Source organism: Pseudophryne corroboree, chromosome 5 (assembly GCF_028390025.1).
Source record: "Pseudophryne corroboree isolate aPseCor3 chromosome 5, aPseCor3.hap2, whole genome shotgun sequence".
NCBI lineage: Eukaryota > Metazoa > Chordata > Amphibia > Anura > Myobatrachidae > Pseudophryne > Pseudophryne corroboree.
Window position 1 is genome coordinate 99,173,517 of NC_086448.1, and position 22,127 is coordinate 99,195,643.

The 22,127-nt window shown below is 47.6% G+C and overlaps 1 protein-coding gene across 2 annotated transcripts in view; it reads right to left on the minus strand.

Moving 5' to 3' along the window:
* Window positions 1-22,127, minus strand: part of PTER (phosphotriesterase related) — a 414,219-nt gene that overhangs the window by 240,496 nt on the left and 151,596 nt on the right. The gene's annotated exons all lie outside the window — the stretch shown is intronic.

Here is a 22,127-nt window from a genome sequence, read left to right on the forward strand (position 1 = left end):
CCGGGTCCTGCCGCCGTGCTGCGGCCCTGAGCTGAGCTCCAGGAGCGTCGTGCCTGCCGGCGGCCTGTGTTCTCCCGCCCCTCTGCCTCCGGCTCTCTGCCCGGCTGCTTAACAGCGTCCTTCTCCCGCTGCCCACCCGCTATGGTGGCGGCCTGTGCCCTGCGGCCCCCCCTGCTGCCCAAAACCCCGTGCTGGCAGTGTCCCCATTATAAACCCCCAACCTCTGTGAAATAGCTGGCTGGACACCCGGAGGCCTTTGCTATTGCCCCCATCGCCCTCCCAGCAGGCTCCTATCTGTCCTGGCCCCCGTGGGAGGCACCCCTACTGCTGTGGCCTGGACACCTACGGCCAATACTCCCCTGCACCCCCATTATTGTTGGATCCTGGAGGGGTCCCGATCACTGGCTGGTCCGTGACCGGACCTCACCTTGGGGCCTTTTCTTTCTGCTGACCCTGAAGAGAAGTGATTGATAGGGGGCACTTCACTGCCGCTCCCCCTGACAGTCTGGCTACCCCTTGGGGCAGATAGACTGCATTGCACCGGACCTTAACGGAGCTTCTTGGCCCGGTTCTGCCCACGCCTCTTTCTTGACCCCTTATGACTTCTCTCTAAACCTGCCGCCTTACCCCCCCCCTGGACCTGAGCTAAACCGCTGGAGCGCTCTCCCCATTCTCTATCTTGCCGATTGCCCCCATTTCCGCCTATCCAAGATGCCTAAAGGTGGCAAAAAGTCGCAGGGGTCTGACCTCACACCTTTCCTTACTAAAAAAAACACCCCGGCCAAGAGCAGATTCTAAGTTTCTGGACACTCTTACGATCTTTCCGACTCCGACCATGAAAATGACGATCTCACACCCCTTACCCGCCGAGACTTGCTCTCCCTACTTAAGGAGTTTAGAGATGTTAAGACCTCAGTCCAAGCTCTCCACTCCCTGAATTCCGATATCGCGGAAATTGGCTCCAGAACAGATCACTTTGAACGATGAGTGGAAGAGGTGGTGACGTTCCAACAATCGGTTGAGACCGATCTTTATCAGATCCGCCAAGATGTTGCCCAACTGAGGGAGGAGCATGAAGACCAGGACAATAGGGCGAGGAGAAATAATTTGAGAATTCGAGGTATTCCTGAAGAGATTGAAACGGCTCACCTTGATCTCTACCTCAAGCATCTGTTTGCCCAGCTGTCGCCTTACACCCCAGAAGATCATCTCCTTTTGGATCGTGCTCATCGAGCCCTCCGGCCCCGCTCCCAAGATACCTCCCAACCTCGGGACGTCATCCTTAGAATGCATTATTTTACTGCGAAAGAGGCCATCATGAGAAAAGTTCACCAATTGGGATCTGTGACCTTTCAAGATGTCTCCTTACAGGTCTTCCAAGATCTATCTCCGCTCATCCTGGCCAAACGTAGAGACTTTAAACCCATCACCTCTCTGCTCTCCCAACATAATATCAAGTACCGCTGGAGTTTCCCCTTCCGCATCTTGGTATGGCATCAAGGAAAGCTCCTCACGGCTAGGAACCTGTCTGAGGTCCAATCGTTACTGTCCAAACTGGGTATTTTCTCCGATGATCAGGACTTTTCTACTACACCCCTGCCTCCGCGTACACAGCGCAAACCGCCTCCCCGGTCGGAGTGGTTCACGGTTCCAGCTTCAATGACCTCTCCAGCTCCGCCTCCAGTTCCCTGAGTTCACTCCAAGTTTCCTGATTTGATACCTTGTATTTGAGTATTTGTCGACCTGTTCTGGTCGTACTCCCTAACTGGGGAGCTGTTTCACCTTTGAGTTGCCTTGTCTTGATTTTTTGCACCCTTAGTAGATTTTCAGCTGTTATGTTATTAACCGTTATTGCAATGTGACAATCCGTCTCTCCTATGTTTTCCTCCTCTCTTCTTCTATTCTTTTTTGATATTAGCGCTACTTTTGCACTTGGTTCTTGTTTTTTTTCCTCCAGCTTTTTCCCTCAGGTTCTTCGGGGGGCAGGGGGGGGGGTCTGTCTCCCACCCGCTCCTGCGCGCTTTGTGATGCTCCGCCTGGAAGCCTTGCTGCACCCCCAAAAACGGGGAAAGCTTTTTGCGTCTCTCAAACTCCATAAAGGCAACTTGGTCTTCCTCAAGGAGACTCACTTCCTACATAATTAACACCCTTCGCTTCAATGTAAGCCTTACCCTGACTCCTTTTATGCATGCGATCATACTTAGCTAATGTATATGCCCCTAACCAGCATCAAGAGCTGTTCTTTGCTGAATTAGGCACCCTCCTTACTCGAGTCTGACAGGGGGAACTCATACTAGCAGGGGATTTTAATTCTGTTCTGAATCCCTCCTTGGATCGCTCTCCCCCTCTGCCCTCGACCTCCTCGTCAGACTCCCTTCGCTCTAGGTCTCTCCTCCGTCTCATGAAGTTCCAGCTCCTCTACGACTCCTGGAGGGTAAAAGACCCCTCTGCGCGCGACTACACTTTTTATTCTTCGGCCTTGAAGAGGCCGACCGCCGCAGGCGGTAGAGGTCTCCCTGATATCAAACTCTACTATCTGGCCTCACACTTCTCTCATATTGTCACCTCTTACGTTTCCCCTGGCTCTGTATCCTGGTTGGATATTGAGTCAGCCTATGTTAACCTTCCTGACCTGACCCCCAATTGGGGTTTATCCTCCACCTCTCGTCCCCCGACGTCCAAATTACTCCCCACTATTAAATTTATTCTTAAGATTTGGGTCTCTCACTCTGTGACGTTGAACCTCACCTCCACTCCCTCACCCTTGACCCCTATTTGGCAGAACCCCTTCTGTTCATAGTATCTAAGGTTGAAAAAAGACAATCGTCCATCGGTTTCAACCTATTTGTGGTCTCCTATGCACGATTATGTGGTCTCCTATGCACGATTATTTTGTATAAAATTTTGACTGAAGTTGCTGACTGCCGTTCCGATTAACCCCTCTTTTTTATAATAACCATAGTGCGTGACTATGCCCCGTAACCCTGGATATACTTATCCATTAGGAACTTATCTAACCCATTCTTAAAGGTGTTGACTGAGTTGGCCATTACAACTCCCTCAGGCAGGGAATTCCAAACACGTATCGTCCTTACCATAAAAAAGCCTTTACGCCGTATTGTGTGGAATCTCCTCTCCTCTAACCTGAGCGAGTGTCCACGAGTTCTCTGTGTTGATCTAACCAAAAACAGGTCCTGCACAAGATCTGTATATTGTCCCCTTATGTATTTGTAAATGTTGATCATGTCCCCTCTTAATCTCCTCTTTTCCAGTGTAAACATGCCTAGTCTTGCAAGCCTTTCCTCGTATTCCAGCGTCTCCAAATTAGTTCGATCGCCCGCCTTTGAACCTTTTCTAGCTCCAGGATATCCTTTATGTAGTAAGGTGCCCAGAATTGAACACAGTATTCAAGGTGTGGCCTCACAAGTGATTTATATAACGGGAGTAAAATACTCTCGTCCCTAGCATCAATTCCCCGTTTTATGCATGCTAATATCTTATTAGCCTTCTTTGCTGCAGTCCTACTTTGGGTACTACTGCTTAGTTTTCCCCGTTTTATGCATGCTAATATCTTATTAGCCTTCTTTGCTGCAGTCCTACTTTGGGTACTACTGCTTAGTTTGCTATCTATGAGGACACCTAAGTCCTTTTCCAGTACAGAATACCCTAATTTTACCCCATTTAGTAGGTAGGTGTTATTTTTGTTCTTGTTACCACAGTGCATTACCTTACACTTGTCTGTATTGAAGCGCATTCTCCATTTCGCTGCCCAAGCTTCTAATTTAACTAAGTCATTCTGAAGCGACTCAGCATCCCCCTCCGCATTTATAACTTTACACAATTTGGTATCATCTGCAAAAATTGACACCATGCTCTCTAGACCTTCTGTTAGGTCGTTAATGAAAATATTGAACAATAGCGGTCCTAATACTGAGCCTTGCGGCACACCACTTAGCACTTCAGTCCAAGTTAAAAAAGATCCATTAACCACAATGCGCTGCTCCCTGTTATCTAACCAGTTTTTGACCCAAGTGCATATTGTGCTTCCTAGCCCTGACTCTTGTAGCTTGTAGATAAGTCTCATGTGTGGTACAGTATCAAACGCTTTGGCAAAATCTGAAAAGATTACATCCACCTCTTTACCCTGATTTAGGTTTGCGCTCACTGTTTCATAAAAGCCAAGTAAGTTGGTTTGACAGGATCTGTCCTTCATAAACCCATGTTGATTCCTTTTAATGACCTTATTGACTTCAAGGAACTTCTGAATACTATCTCTTAGAATACCTTCCAATATTTTCCCCACTATAGATGTAAGACTAACTGGTCTATAATTACCTGGTTCAGCTTTACTTCCATTTTTGAATATAGGCACTACTTCCGCTGTACGCCAGTCTTTGGGAACCATACCTGATATTACTGAATCCTTAAAGATTAAAAATAGCGGTTTTGCAAGTTCAGAATGAAGCTCCATTAGAACCCTTGGGTGAATACCATCGGGACCTGGTGACTTATTAATCTTTAAATCTTTTAATCGGTCACAGACTACTTCCTCGCTTAAATAAGTACCTATCAGTGGGATATTCTCATTATTGAGATTATATGTTAGTCCCTGAATTGGATCCTCTCTAGTAAATACTGTTGAAAAAAACTCATTTAGTGTGTCCGCTATGTCATTATCATTTTTGCTTAAGACTCCCAACTTGTCTTTTAAAGGGCCTATACTCTCCTTCTTTAATCTCTTGCTATTAATGTATTTAAAGAATTTTTTGGGATTCACTTTGCTTTCCTTTGCTACTAGTTTTTCAGTTTCTACTTTAGCCGCTCTTATTACCTTTTTGCATATTTTGTTGCATTCCTTATAGTGCTGAAATGACTCTGCTTCCCCGTCAGATTTGTATTTTTTAAATGCTCGCCTTTTCTTGCCCATAAGTTCCTTAATCTTTTTGTTAAGCCACATCGGTTTATGATTTTTATTCCTTTTTTTGCTGCTCGTAGGAATAAATTTGAGTGTATTTTTAGCTAGCAGGAATTTTAGTACCTCCCATTTCTCCGTAGTATTTTTCCTAAAAACAAACCTTCCCATTCAATATCCCTGAAAAATACCCTCATCCTATCAAAATTTGCTTTGCTAAAGTTTAGAGTCCTAGTTGAGCCAGTATAGGGCTGTTTATGGAAACTGATATTGAATGTGACCATATTGTGGTCGCTGTTTCCTATGGGTTCCCCTACTATAATACCTGATACCAAATCCCCATTGTTTGTTAATACCAGGTCTAAGATTGCATTGTACCTAGTTGGTTCCTCAATTAGTTGAACTAAGTAGTTATCATTAAGTGTGTTTAAAAACATATTGCCCCTAGCAGTATCACATGTCTCCTACTCCTGCTGCTCTTTCAATTTGCTTTTGTAACAATTCCTCATCAGATGCGATGATACCAGGCGGCCTATAGCATACACCCAATACTAACTTTTTTATTCCTTTTTCCCCGCATGCAATTTCTACCCATAATGTCTCGACAGTGTCTACAGTCCCCTCCTGAATATCTTCCTGTGTATCAGGTTTTAAAAACGGCTTTACGTAAAGACACACCCCTCCACCCTTTTTATTTAGTCTGTCTCTCCTAAACAGTGTATAGCCCTCTAGATTGACTGTCCAATCATGAGATTCGTCCCACCAAGTTTCAGTAATGCCTATAATATCATACTGTTTGCTTGCTGCAAGTATTTCTAGTTCACCCTTTTTACCATTAATGCTTCTGGCATTTACATACATACAACTAAGATAAGTATTTTCCCTTGCGTTAGGAACATCTTTCACCTTATGTAGCAATGATGACCTGTAATCGTCATTGGTTAGTGCTTTGGTAAAATCTCTTTTAGTACCCATGTTAGTAAACTTACCGCCTGCTCTTACCCTCCCCCAACTTCTCCCCCATTTCGTTTACTACCGCCATCCCCACTATTCTCACTGCATGACCCATAGTTTCTAGCTAAACCCTCCCCCCAGGCTCCTAGTTTAAAATCTCCTTCAACCTTCTAACCATCCTTCCCCCCAGCACCGCTGCCCCCTCCTCAGTCAGGTGCAATCCGTCACGACAAAAGAGATGGCGCCTGACTGAGAAGTCTGCCCAGTGTTCCAGGAACACAAACCCCTCTTTCCTGCACCAATCCCTAAGGCACACATTTACCTCCCTAATCTCCCTCTGCCTCCCTGGACTAGCGCGTGGCACGGGTAATAATTCCGAGAATATTACCTTAGATGTCCTTGCCTTCAGTTTCTTTCCTAAGTCCCTATAGTCTTTCTTAAGGACATCCCACCTTCCGCTAACTTTGTCATTGGTGCCAACGTGCACCAAGACCGCCGGGTCTTTCCCAGCCCCTCCCAACAATCTATCTACCCGGTCCGCGATGTGCCGTACCCGAGCACCCGGGAGACAACAGACTGTACGGCGATCGTGGTCTCGGTAGCAGATTGCCCTATCTGCCTTCCTGATGATAAAATCCCCTACCACCACCATCTGACTAGGTACCTCACTATCTTTTATCCCAACCGCGACAGAGGGACCGTTCCTCTGGATGCTAGAGGGAGCAGTCTCCTCCGGCACCGTCATTTCTTCACTATCATCCTCCGATTCCTCGTCCAGTCGGGCAAATTTGTTCGGGTTTGATAGTTCGGAGATGTCGAGCCTCCCCCTCTTTTTCTTCCTTCTAACTGTGACCCAACTGGCTACCTGATCATCATCCTCTTCTACCAGTGACCCCTCCCGCAACTCCTCTACCAATCTGTCCAAACTTCGCTCGAGATTGTGAATCTCCCTCAGTCGCGTAATGATTTGCTCTAGATCAGTTACCTGGGCTTCCAGGGCAACCGTTCGCACACACCTCGTGCAGATTTAATCACACTGGGCCGGTAGTTCCAGGTGTGCATACATCTTGCACGACATGCACTGAGTGAGGTCCCCAATCACAGCCCCTCCCATATTGTTTGTAAGGTCTAACTCCCTGTTACTCTCAAAGAAAAAGCAGCAAAAATAAAAAGTAGAAGACAAACAATATCACTTATACAATAATTAAGCTGGCTTATACTTATCTATCTTTGTGCGGTTCTTGGTCCTTCACTTTTATGCAGCCGTAGTACTCTCTCCTGCGGCACCTATACTCCACTTAGCAGTTGCAGTTGTTCCAGCTCACTGCACCTCCTTTTCACTCGGCTTCCAGCTCCTTTGCTGTTACCAACTCACACTTACAAATCCAAGCAGAACTTTAAAATACAAGCCCTTACAAAGAGCCCTCCTGGACTCTCGATTACGAGGTTCCGTACATGGTCGCAGTTGGGCTTCAAGTTCCCAGTTGATTTTGCCGATCGGGGCCAATGGTTGTCCCTACTTGATCTCCAACAGAAGGTCCCTTCGCATACACTTAATCCCTTCCAATTCCTACAAATCCGCCATTTTTTAAGTTCCTTGCCCTCTTCTGCTTTACTCCGCGACCTCACCTCCTTTGAGAAAATATGTAAAAACTCTCACCTCCCCAAAGGCTTGATATCCCAACTTTATTCTCTCCTGCTAGACTCTACCCTTCCCTCTACCAGATCCCACGAACTTGCTTGGGAACGTGATCTTGGATCGCCCCTGGATAATGAGGACTGGGAGGACATGAGACTGGGGATAGCTTGGAGCTCTATTGCAACTGCTTTCAAAGAGACGGCATACAAGATTTACTATCGTTGGTACTATACCCCTGATCGACTCAGTAAACTCTTCCGGTCTTCCTCCCCAAATTGTTGGAGAAATTGCGGATGCAGAGGCACTATGCTCCATACATGGTGGACCTACCCAGTCATTGTTCCCTTCTGGAACCAGTCCCTCCCTTTTGGAATCTCCCATGTCGAAAGATCCCTGGACCTTTCTGCTATGTTATCCTCCCCCAGTCCTTGATAAATTCTCCAAAAAATTGGCTACACATATTCTAACCGCGGCAAAATCGCTGATTGCTCTCAATTGGAAAAACCCTTCTCCCCCCTCGCTCTCCTCTCTTAAAGCCAAAATTTGGCATATTGCATCAATGGAGAGGATTACGTATTATCTACATGATCGGGATCACGCTTTTGAGCAGGTCTGGACCCTCTGGCTCCTTGCAGAGCGTAGATCACGGCCCCCCCCCCCCCATAGTCCTTAGCTCCACCCGCTGACCCATGGGCGACAGCTTTTACCTCTTCCTCATTATTTCTCCTCTCTTCTTCCCTTCTTTTCTAGTTCGGCAGCTCTTAAAGTATTTACGGATAAGTGGCTACGTTGTGGTCTTCACCTTTTCCACGTCCCCTCTTCTTCCTCCCTTCCCCCCCCCCCCCACATTTGATACTTTATTGCCAATGTTTCCTTTATCTTTGTTCTTGCGCTTCATTTTAAAATTGTGGTCCCTGTTAGACGATGAACATAGAAGGAACATGGTGTGATACCTTCTAAAAACAAATTTAATATCACAAGTTCACATAAAATTAAAATATAAAAGGTCAGTGTGTTATGACCAGTAATCTCTTGTTCTATTTAAACAACAATAGATATCTAGGCATTCTTTGGTGGACTGTATCCTGAAAGGTCAGCTCCCTTTGAGCTCAAAGGGAGCTGACCTTGAAAAAGACCCAGGCAGGGTCGGAACGCGTGGGTACCCCGGTGGATCTACTCGTGAGAGGAGGACGTGGTACGATCTATGCCAAAGAAGGAAGGCGGACGGACATCAGAGGAACTCTCCTGCTGCAGCTGGAAAGCCTGAAGTCCATACGCCAGTAAAACTGTTTGTGCCAGTTTTCAACCTGCATTTGGTAATTACCCATTGCCTATCCTTTCAGGATACAGTCCACCAAAGAATGCCTAGATATCTATTGTTGTTTAAATAGAACAAGAGATTACTGGTCATAACACACTGACCTTTTATATTTTAATTTTATGTGAACTTGTGATATTAAATTTGTTTTTAGAAGGTATCACACCATGTTCCTTCTATGTTCTTTCTTTTGGGTACATTGAGCCAAAGAAATGAGATTGCATGAACACGAAAACAATTGACCTCCCTACAGCGCCGGTTCAGTGGTATCCTATATGTTTTTTGTTTGTCTATTCGTCATTGGAGTGTGGTGAAACTCCTTTTTAGTTTACCCGGATAGCAGCTGTGGTAGCGCACTTTTTTGCCCTTTTACTTCTGTATATCATACCTGTTAGACGATGGTTTTTGGACCGTCGTCCCTCTCTCCCATTGTAATGTTTTACCAATATGTTTGACCATGCAAAAATAAAGAATTATAAAAAAATAATAATTCTGGTTTATTTTAAAAAAAATATACAGACTTATTAATGAACACCAATAAGGAAATAAATGGTACAGTATATTACATGTTCCTAACCTTTTTGGCTTTGGGGCTAGCGCTTGATACAAGTGCCATATGGTCCATTTTTTCATGAAACATTATAATAAACTAGGCGATTCATCGCGCCCTACGGGCGCTCTTCACACCGTCGTTTGTGGCTACGCCCCGTTAACCCCTGCACTCCTTTGAACCTACGCAGGCCGGTAGAGAATAGATGCAGAAATGCAGGGCAATATAGAGGGCATACAGAAAAGAGAGAGGCGTAGGGGGGAAGGGGGAGGGGAGGGAATGTACAGAAACGCTGTGCGATGGGTAAAGGATAGGGAGAGGCAGGGTGGTAGGGAGAGGATAAAGAGAGGCAAGAGGGTAAATTTACTAAGGTCCCGATTTTGACCGAGATGCCGTTTTTTCATCAAAGTGTCATCTCGGTAATTTACTAAACTCAAATCACGGCAGTGATGAGGGCATTCGTAATATTTGGAAGTCCTAGGAAAAAATCACGAATGAATACACCATCGGTCAAAACGCGGCTGTTTAAGTATGAATCTCGGTCATTTACTAAGAAGTGCAAAGCAATAAAAAACAAAACACTGCCGTGAAAAATTACAACTCGTAAAAAAGTGCTTTAAAAAAACAGACCTGCTTTTTTTATTCGTGATTGGATAGGCATGCACGGATCCATGAGATCCGTGCATGTATATCAGTGGGAAGGTGTCACAACTGAGGGCCTGAGCTGACGGGAGGCAGCCTCAGTTGTAGGGGCTGAGATGTACCGGAACCTGGGAGGTTGTATCAGACCCCTGGACATGTAAGTAACATGAATAATAACTGCCCGAAGGCGTGACCACGACAACTTAGATAAAAGTCAATGATGTTTATTATGACAACTCCGCATCACAGCAGCAATAAAAGAAAACGTAAAAGTCAGCAAAGAATAAATACAGTTCCTGAGTACTACAGCATGGCAGGAGCCACAGGGCACTGGTAGTGTGAGATAGTTCTTATGATCTTCTAGATGGAAAGTCCTTACCAGGCCCGGCTGTAGCAATGGAGATAACCCAGGATTGTACCAGCTGGTGTTCCAGGAAGAGCTGGGTTGCTGAAGGTAAAACAGCTGCTGTGGATACTGGCTGGAACCAGACTGTTGTTAGCACGGAGTGGATACTGGCTGGAACCAGTTAAATAATAAATGAACTTTGGGAGCGATGAAATGTGAACTGAAATGTAGAACTTGAGAGCGGAGAAATAATAATTCCGGTGGAGAGTGGTAAAGTGTAGAAAGGACACCGGCCCTTTAAGGGAAGCTGTACTCTGCTGGAAGCTGAGGCTGGAAGCAGGTAGTGTTGTAGCTGGAAACAGATGAATCCACAATGGATTGGAGAGTCAGGCTACACCGCAGGTGGAATGCTGGTGCGGGTCTCTATGGTGGAAGTCTTGAGACAGGAGCTGGAACCTGGAAGACAATCATAGAAGAGAGACAAACAGGAACTAGGTTTGACAACCAAAGCACTGACGTCTTCCTTGCTCAGGTACAGCTTACTTATACCTGCAGCAAGGAAGGGGTTGGCTAGGCAATTATGCAAATCAACAACACAGACAGCAGATTGGTGGAAATGATCAGATGACAGAATCCAAGATGGCTGCGCCCATGCAGACACTTGGAGGGAAGTTTGGTTTGTAATCCATGTGGTCTGGGAAACAGTAATGGCGGCGCCGGCCACTGGAGACAGGAGACGCCAGGCTGATAGATGCACATTTAACCACGCGGGCACAGCGGAGGCCGCGGCTGATGAAAAGACCACTCTGCATGTGGAAACTCAGGAACAGCGGAATCCGGTCCTGGAACGCTGAGCCCGCCTTAGGAGGCATCTGAAGGGTAAGTAATGGCGTCCAGATACCCGGATCGTGACAGCACCCCCCCCTTTAGGAGTGGCCCCAGGACACTTCTTAGGCTTTAAAGGAAACTTTGCGTGGAAATTTCGGACCAAGGCAGGAGCATGGACGTCAGAGGCATTGGTCCAAGAGCGTTCTTCAGGACCATAGCCCTTCCAGTCAATGAGATACTGAAGTTGACCGTAACGGTGACGTGAGTCCAGGATCTTGGCCACTTCATACTCAACGCCTCGTTGAGTTTGGACTTTCGGAGTTGGTGGAAGTGAGGAATGAAACCGATTCAAGATTAGCGGTTTCAACAGGGAAACATGGAATGTCCTGGGTATTTTTAAGAAGGGAGGTAACTGGAGTCTGTAAGCAACAGGATTGATGACTTGATCAATTTTAAAAGGACCGATGTAGCGAGGTGCAAACTTCATACTGGGAACTCTTAACCTCAAATTCTTCGTGGATAACCATACCCGATCACCCACCTTGAGAGCAGGAACTGCTCGACGCTTCTTATCCGCAAACTTCTTGTACCTGAACGATGCCTTGAGCAGAGCTGATCGTACGCTCTTCCAGATATTGGCAAACTGATGCAAGGTGATATCCACTGCGGGAACAGAAGTTGCTGGAAGCGGTTGGAACTCAGGGACTTTAGGGTGGAATCCAAAGTTGGTGAAGAATGGTGTTGAAGAAGATGAAGAATGATACTGGTTGTTATGACAGAACTCGGCCCAGGGAAGTAATTGAACCCAGTCATCTTGAGAGGAGGACACATAGATGCGGAGGAAGGCCTCCAAGTCCTGATTCACCCTCTCGGTTTGACCATTGGTCTGAGGATGGTAAGCCGTGGAAAACTTTAACTTGACTTGGAGGACTTGACATAAACTTCGCCAGAATTTGGCTGTGAATTGAACTCCTCGATCTGAGATAATTTCTTCTGGAAGACCGTGGAGTCGGAAGATCTCTTGTATGAATACTTGAGCCAACTTGGAAGCTGACGGAAGACCGGTGAGAGGAATGAAGTGTGCCATCTTGGTGAACCGGTCAACTACCACCCAGATGGTATTGAACTTGTTGCACATGGGCAAATCTGTAATAAAATCCATCGACAAATGGGTCCATGGTCGACGGGGAACAGATAGTGGAACCAGTTGCCCCGCAGGCGACTGGCGGGATACTTTATGTTGAGCACACTTTGGGCAAGATGCAATAAACTCCAAAACGTCCTTTTTCAGAGTTGGCCACCAATAGGACCTAGAGATAAACTCCAGGGTTTTTTGGATACCTGTATGTCCGGCAAAACGGGAAGCATGGGCCCAATGCATGAGCTTCTTCCTTAGTGTCGGCTTCACAAAACTTTTCCCTGATGGGGGCGTAGAGTCCATCCCTACCGTGGAGAATGCCAACGGATTTATAATAGGATGCTTGTCTGAAGACTCTGACTCATTTTCTTGCTCCCATGAGCGGGAAAGGGCATCGGCCTTGCGATTCTGAGAGCCCGGACAGAACTGGAGTTTAAAGTCGAACCTGGAAAAGAAAAGTGCCCATCTGGCCTGACGAGGGTTGAGACATTGTGCGCCTTTTAGATATAGAAGGTTCTTGTGGTCTGTAAGGATGGTGATTGAATGAGAAGCTCCCTCCAACAGATATCTCCACTCCTCTAGAGCGAGCCTGATGGCTAGCAACTCCTGGTCGCCAATGGCATAGTTGCGCTCCGCTGGGGAGAACTTCCGTGAGAAGAAACTGCAAGGATGTAAATGACCATCTTTAGCCCTCTGAGATAACACCGCTCCTACTCCAACGGAGGAGGCATCCACCTCTAAGATGAAAGGAGAGTCGATGTCAGGCTGTTTCAGGACAGGTGCAGAGATGAACCTCTGTTTTAAAAGATGAAAAGCTTGCATGGCTTCTTCAGACCACTTGGACGGGTTAGCACCCTTCTTGGTGAAAGCAGTAATAGGCGCCACAATGGTGGAAAAGTCTCGTATAAACTTTCGGTAATAATTGGCGAACCCTAAGAACCTCTGGACCCCTTTGAGGGTTAAGGGTACCGGCCAATTCTGGATTGCTTGTAGTTTCTCAGGATCCATCTCTAGTCCGGAACCGGACACAATGTACCCTAGAAACGGAATGGACTTGACTTCAAAGACGCATTTCTCTAATTTGCAGTAGAGATGATTGACACGGAGACGGGACAGAACCTCCTTTACCCAGAAACGATGTTCCTCTAAATCGTTGGCAAAAATGAGGATATCATCTAGATAGACCACGACATGACGGTATAGAATGTCTCTGAAGATCTCATTGACGAAATGCTGGAAGACAGCTGGAGCATTGCTCAATCCGAAGGGCATGACGAGGTACTCATAATGTCCGTCACGGGTGTTAAATGCGGTCTTCCACTCGTCACCCTCACGGATCCGGATGAGATTGTATGCACCTCTCAGGTCCAGCTTTGTAAAGATGGTAGCTCCGCTAACTCTGTCAAAGAGCTCAGTAATCAGGGGTAAAGGATAGCGGTTCTTGATGGTAATGTCGTTCAAACCTCTGTAGTCGATGCACGGCCGCAGACCACCATCTTTCTTCTTTACAAAAAAGAAGCCTGCGCCGGCTGGAGAAGAAGAAGGTCGAATGAACCCCTTTGCTAGGTTCTCTTTAATGTATTCCTCCATAGAATGTGTCTCGGGGAGAGACAACGGATAAGTTCGGCCTCGAGGTGGAACCTTCCCTGGAACGAGATCAATCGGGCAGTCCCATTCTCTATGAGGAGGAAGGATATCAGCAGAAGCTTTACTGAACACATCCGTGAAATCTTGATATGGAGGAGGTGGAACATCAGACGACCTGGGGGAGGAAGAACAGACAGGCAACACTTTAAACAAACATGTCTTAGTACAGGAGGAACCCCATGCCAGGATTTGCGTAGTCGTCCAATCAATTGTAGGATTGTGAAGACGGAGCCATGGAAGGCCCAGGACCACAGGATGTGTGGCTCTTGGAATCACTAAAAATGAAATAAGTTCGGAATGAAGAACTCCCACTCTCAGACGAACTGGTAGAGTCCTTAGAGAAATAACTGTATCAAAAATTTTACTGCCATCCACAGCAGTTAAGGAAAAGGACGAAGGAAGTCTCTCGGTGGGTAGGGACCACCGTTTAACATAGGCTTCAGTAATAAAGTTCCCAGCTGCTCTGGAATCCAGGAGGGCAATGACGTTCTGATAACGTTGAGCAACTTGAAGCGAGACTGGGAGGTTACAATCTTGAGGAGATGGAGAGGAGATCATTACTCCTAGCCGGCCCTCTCCTTGGCGAGCTAGGGTTTGGAGTTTCCCGGACGTTTGGGACAGGCATTAATGGTGTGAGACGGAGCTGCACAATACAGACAGAGAAACTCGGAGAGACGTCTTCGGCGCTCAGCAGGAGTTAAACGGGAACGGCCAATTTGCATGGGTTCATCTGTAGTTGGTGACAGTTGGCGAGGAGGAGGAGTAGAAGATTTTGGAGCAGATGATCTTCCACGCTCAGTTGCTCTCTCTCTGAAACGTAAGTCAACTTTCGTACAAAGTGAGATTAGCTCATCTAACTTGGAGGGTAAGTCTCTGGTAGCTAACTCATCTTTAATACGCTCGGATAAACCATGCCAGAATGCAGCATACAGGGCCTCGTCGTTCCATGCCAGTTCGGATGCCAGGATCTGGAACTGTATAAGATATTGTCCTACAGTACGTGATTCCTGGCGTAAACGGAGAATCTCAGACGAAGCTGAAGTTACCCGGCCTGGCTCGTCGAAGATGCGCCTGAATGTTGACACAAATGCAGTGTAAGAAGATAGCAGGGTGTCGGACCTCTCCCATAACGGTGATGCCCAATCAAGGGCTGAGCCACTGAGAAGAGAAATAATGTAGGCAATTTTTGTACGGTCACTGGGAAAATTGCCTGGTTGTAGCTCAAACTGAATCTCACACTGGTTGAGAAATCCCCTGCAGAATCTTGGAGATCCGTCAAATTTTGCTGGCGTTGGAAGATGAAGACGTGGAGCAGAAATGGGTAAGGTGGGTGGGGTTATAGCTGGAGTCACTGTGGTTGACGCACCAGACGCGCCTGATCCACGGAGAGTTGTCTGAATCCCATCCAGCCGAGTAGAGAGATCCTGGAGACAGCGGATGATGTGGCCCTGTGCAGCCTCCTGATGTTCTAGTCGGGCTGCCAGTTCTTGCATCGGCCTGGCCGCTTGATCCTGGTCTCCGGCTGGATTCATTAGGTCAGTGCTTACTGTCACAACTGAGGGCCTGAGCTGACGGGAGGCAGCCTCAGTTGTAGGGGCTGAGATGTACCGGAACCTGGGAGGTTGTATCAGACCCCTGGACATGTAAGTAACATGAATAATAACTGCCCGAAGGCGTGACCACGACAACTTAGATAAAAGTCAATGATGTTTATTATGACAACTCCGCATCACAGCAGCAATAAAAGAAAACGTAAAAGTCAGCAAAGAATAAATACAGTTCCTGAGTACTACAGCATGGCAGGAGCCACAGGGCACTGGTAGTGTGAGATAGTTCTTATGATCTTCTAGATGGAAAGTCCTTACCAGGCCCGGCTGTAGCAATGGAGATAACCCAGGATTGTACCAGCTGGTGTTCCAGGAAGAGCTGGGTTGCTGAAGGTAAAACAGCTGCTGTGGATACTGGCTGGAACCAGACTGTTGTTAGCACGGAGTGGATACTGGCTGGAACCAGTTAAATAATAAATGAACTTTGGGAGCGATGAAATGTGAACTGAAATGTAGAACTTGAGAGCGGAGAAATAATAATTCCGGTGGAGAGTGGTAAAGTGTAGAAAGGACACCGGCCCTTTAAGGGAAGCTGTACTCTGCTGGAAGCTGAGGCTGGAAGCAGGTAGTGTTGTAGCTGGAAACAGATGAATCCACAATGGATTGGAGAGTCAGGCTACACCGCAGGTGGAATGCTGGTGCGGGTCTCTATGGTGGAAGTCTTGAGACAGGAGCTGGAACCTGGAAGACAATCATAGAAGAGAGACAAACAGGAACTAGGTTTGACAACCAAAGCACTGACGTCTTCCTTGCTCAGGTACAGCTTACTTATACCTGCAGCAAGGAAGGGGTTGGCTAGGCAATTATGCAAATCAACAACACAGACAGCAGATTGGTGGAAATGATCAGATGACAGAATCCAAGATGGCTGCGCCCATGCAGACACTTGGAGGGAAGTTTGGTTTGTAATCCATGTGGTCTGGGAAACAGTAATGGCGGCGCCGGCCACTGGAGACAGGAGACGCCAGGCTGATAGATGCACATTTAACCACGCGGGCACAGCGGAGGCCGCGGCTGATGAAAAGACCACTCTGCATGTGGAAACTCAGGAACAGCGGAATCCGGTCCTGGAACGCTGAGCCCGCCTTAGGAGGCATCTGAAGGGTAAGTAATGGCGTCCAGATACCCGGATCGTGACAGAAGGGGTGGGAAAGTGATTATTTTCTCAAAAAAAATTGCGTGGGGTCCCCCCTCCTAAGCATAACCAGCCTCGGGCTCTTTGAGCCGATCCTGGTTGCAGAAATATGGGGGGAAAAATGACAGGGGTTCCCCCATATTTAAGCAACCAGCATCGGGCTCTGCGCCTGGTCCTGGTTCCAAAAATACGGGGGACAAAAAGAGTAGGGGTCCCCCGTATTTTTAAAACCAGCACCGGGCTCCACTAGCTGGACAGATAATGCCACAGCCGGGGGTCACTTTTATATAGTGCCCTGCGGCCGTGGCATCAAAAATCCAACTAGTCACCCCTGGCCGGGGTACCCTGGGGGAGTGGGGACCCCTTCAATCAAGGGGTCCCCCCCCAGCCACCCAAGGGCCAGGGGTGAAGCCCGAGGCTGTCCCCCCCATCCAATTGGCTGCGGATGGGGGGCTGATAGCCTTTTTTGAAAATGAAAAGATATTGTTTTTAGTAGCAGTACTACAAGGCCCAGCAAGCCTCCCCCGCATGCTGGTACTTGGAGAACCACAAGTACCAGCATGCGGCGGAAAAACGGGCCCGCTGGTACCTGTAGTACTATTACTAAAAAAATACCCAAAAAAAGACAAGACACACACACCGTGAAAGTAAAGATTTATTACATACATGCACACAAACATACATACATACTTACCTTATGTTCACACGCAGGTCGGTCCTCTTCTCCAGTAGAATCCAAGGGGTACCTGTTGAATAAATTCTACTCACCAGATCCAGGGTCCCAGGGTCCTCGGGGCAACCATTTGTAATCCAGGTACTTGAATAAAATAACAAAACGGATACCCGAGCCACGAACTGAAAGGGGCCCCATGTTTTCACATGGGACTCCTTTCCCCGAATGCCAGAAACCCACTCTGACTTCTGTCTAAGTGGGTTTCTTCAGCCAATCAGGGAGCGCCACGTTGTAGCACTCTCCTGATCGGCTGTGTGCTCCTGTACTGAGTGACAGGCGGCACACGGCAGTGTTACAATGTAGCGCCTATGCGCTCCATTGTAACCAATGGTGGGAACTTTCTGCCCTGCGGTTGACCTAAAGTGACGTCACCGCTGAGCAGAAAGTTCCCACCATTGGTTACAATGGAGCGCATAGGCGCTACATTGTAACACTGCCGTGTGCCGCCTGTCACTCAGTACAGGAGCACACAGCCGATCAGGAGAGTGCTACAACGTGGCGCTCCCTGATTGGCTGAAGAAACCCACTTAGACAGAAGTCAGAGTGGGTTTCTGGCATTCGGGGAAAGGAGTCCCATGTGAAAACATGGGGCCCCTTTCAGTTCGTGGCTCGGGTATCCGTTTTGTTATTTTATTCAAGTACCTGAAATACAAATGGTTGCCCCGAGGACCCTGGGACCCTGGATCTGGTGAGTAGAATTTATTCAACAGGTACCCCTTGGATTCTACTGGAGAAGAGGACCGACCTGCGTGTGAACATAAGGTAAGTATGTATGTATGTTTGTGTGCATGTATGTAATAAATCTTTACTTTCACAGTGTGTGTGTCTTGTCTTTTTTTGGGTATTTTTTTAGTAGTAGTACTACAGGTACCAGCGGGCCCGTTTTTCCGCCGCATGCTGGTACTTGTGGTTCTCCAAGTACCAGCATGCGGGGGAAGCTTGCTGGGACTTGTAGTACTGCTACTAAAAACAATATCTTTTCATTTTGACAAAAGGCTATCAGCCCCCCATCCGCAGCCAAATGGATGGGGGGGACAGCCTTTTTTTGTGATTTTACAGGGTTTAATTTAAAAAAAAAAAAAAAATGAACCCCAGCACGGATCACACAGATCCGGCCGGGATTCATTTTTAAAAAGTCGGCAGTGTTTTGCTAATCACTGCCGTAAAAATAAAAAAAAAACACGAATGACATCGACATCGGAACAAAAGAAAAATCCGAATACGACAGCTTAGTAAATTAGTCGTAATAAATTCAAAAAGTTGCAGTTTTACACTTTCGATGTCATTCGTGATTGAACTTTGACCTGAAACGGGAAAATACGAATGTTTGTAAATTTACCCCAGGGTGTTACAAAACAAAATACCGTTGCAAAAGGCTACAACCCGTTAACCCCTGCACGGGCTTCAGCTGTGCTATAATTGTTATTATATAGAGTATTACCTGCCAAAAATTTTATGCTAGTGGGTAAATATTGCAAGGGGGAAAGGCGTGCGATTGTCAAGGGGGCGTAGGCCTTTGTGAGGGCGTGAAGAGTGGCCGCAGGGCACAATGAATAACATAGTGTAGTATATACTGCTAGTGTATGCAGCGCAGCTTATACACACAGTGGGCACAGGTAATGGAGCCGCGTATACACACAATGGACACAGGTAGCAGCGCAGTTTATACACACAGTGGCCACAGGTAATGGATATGTGTATCCACACAGTGGGCAGAGGTAGCAGCGCAGCTTATACACACAATACCCAAAGGTAGCAGAGCCGCTTATACACACAATACCCACAGGTAACAGAGCCGCTTGTACACACACAGTGCCCACAGGTAGCAGAGGCGCTTATACACACACAGTGCCCACAGGTAGCAGAGGCGCTTATACACACAGTGCCCACAGGTAGCAAAGCCGCTTATACACACAGTGCCCACAGGTAGCAGAGCCGCTTATACACACACACAGTGCCCACAGGTAGCAGAGGCGCTTATACACACAGTGCCCACATGTAGCAGAGCCGCTTATACATACAGTGGCCACAGGTAGCAGAGCCGCTTATACACACACAGTGCCCACAGGTAGCAGAGGCGCTTATACACACAGTGCCCACATGTAGCAGAGGCGCTTATACACACAGTGCCCACAGGTAGCAGAGCCGCTTATACACACACAGTGCCCACAGGTAGCAGAGCCGCTTATACACACAGTGCCCACAGGTAGCAGAGCCGCTTATACACACACAGTGCCCACAGGTAGCAGAGCCGCTTATACACACAGTGACCACAGGTAGCAGAGCCGCTTATACACACACAGTGCCCACAGGTAGCAGAGGCGCTTATACACACAGTGACCACAGGTAGCAGAGCCGCTTATACACACACAGTGGCCACAGGTAGCAGAGCCGCTTATACACACAGTGACCACAGGTAGCAGAGCCGCTTATACACACACGGTGCCCACAGGTAGTGGCCACAGGTAGCAGAGCCGCTTATACACACTGTGAGGAGACCAGGGAAAGGGATGTCTAGGACATGCTTTCATGTTAAAAAGGATAGAGTTAATCCTATGGCCCAAGTTCTGAGTTCTTAAATTGAAGCCCTCAGTCTGCAGAAGTCACACACAGGAAGTATCCCAGAAGCATACAGCAGGGGAGTGTTTCTTTTAGAAAAGCCCTCCTCCTTCCCCTCTGGAAAGACTGACAGCATGATCCACCAATCAGAAAGGAGGAGAGAGAAGGAACCAGCAAGGGGGAATTGTGGGGAGAGGAAGTGGCTGGGAGAAGGAGACTGTGTGTGTGTGGAGGTGATGGTGCACAGCTAGACTCACTGGAGGTTGGGGTGTCGTCCCCTCTCAGTGTCATCAGTGACCAGCCACTCTGTGTGCCCTGCTACAGCTGTCATTACTGCCCAGGACTGGAGGAGATATACAGCAGCTGGTAAGGACTTTGCTGAACTCTGAGTGGACATTATTAGTATAACCCTGCTTGCTGTTCACTGGATTTCTGGGTCTCCCTGAATAAAGATCACCTTGATTTTCATTATAACTGGCTCCACAGTGTGATCCCTGAACCCCAGGATACCCAGGTCACCCGGTATCCTCACATTTGGCGGCAGCGGTGGGATATCACACAGTTCCTGTAGTGTTTCCAGGGAGAGAGTTTCCAGGGAGCTAATGCACAAAAGTATCAGCATGGAGAGTCAGCCAGCAGTTGTGGCCAGCAGTCAAGGGGAGAATGCAATGAAAGAGCAGGAGAAGTTTTACCGTACAGCTCGGAAACCTCACCTACAAGGATTTTGCAGGATGAAGGGAATTACTTATGATGGGACTGAGACCAGGGAAACTCTGGTACTTCGGTTGTTGGAGTGGGATCGGGGGCACCCAGAGGATCCTGACCACCTGAGTGATGATGAAGAGGGACCAACAGGCATTGGTAGTAATTCATCCAATAAGTTACCAGAGTTGACCGATGCCACTCCTGCCATACTGCAGAGCTTGCTGGGGGCGCTAGGCGAAGGTGCGACCCCACAGGAGAGAGCTGGAGTGATCCAAGCTATACTAGGAGTACAAATTCCTGCTGGCAGTGGAATTCCGGAGTCCCCCCGAAGTTTTGAACAAGAGAAGCGACGCTTGGGATTTAAGGATGTTCCCACATTTCGGGAAAATGAAACAGACATTGACACTCACCTCCAGATCTTTGAAAATCTCATGGGGGTGCATGGAATAGAGCCAGCTGACTGGCCAAAGTACTTGGGGCCAAGTCTCACTGGCAGGGCTCTGGAAGCCTATCGGGCCCTAACCCCCCAGGAATGTGGAGTCTATGCCTTTATAAAGAAAGCATTGCTTGCTAAGTTCCAGATAACTGCAGAATCTTATCGTCTTAAATTCAGGACACTGAATAAAGGTGGAACTGATTCCTACCAAGAGTTTGCTAGTCAGCTACGGCAAGCCTGTGGGAAATGGCTTGAAGGAAGACAGGCCTCCACTGTGGAGCAGATTGTCAACTTAATTGTGGTAGAACAGCTAATGATTAAGATGGCACCAGAGGTATGGGAGTGGGTCGCAGACAGGAAGCCCAGTACACCTGAACAAGCTGCGGAATGGGCTGATGAATATATAGCCAATCGTCCGCAATGGAGAATCTTCAGTGCAGCAGGCGGTACAAGAAACCCACGAGTGGAGAAGCTCTCTGATAAAGAACCGCAAGTCAAAGATAGTAATAAAGGAGGCCCTATCAAAAACATCACTTATCAGCCACCCAGATTCAGAGTGGCTAACCCAGAACCTCGGAAGTGTTATCGCTGCAATCAACCAGGACACGTGCTTAGGGACTGTCCACGCACAAGAGGGCCATTCCCTGGGGCTAGACCGGCTCCAGTCTCTGTGGTATGTTACCCCACGGAGGAGTATGGTGAAGAGGTCGTCCAGTCAGATATGGATGGGATGATGGGTGGGGTGTATATTGTGGACTTGGTTCTGGGGGAGGAGAAGGCGACTCCCTGGAATATGCGAGGGCACCTACAGACTGTGATAGTGGAGAACCAGCAGGTACAGGGCCTACGAGACTCTGGGGCCTCACTTACGTTGATTGAGCCAGACCTGATTCCTGCCTCCCAGGTGATACCTGGACAGTATGTGCTAATTGCCACTGCCGGGGGACAACAGGCCGATATTCCTGTTGCCAAGACACA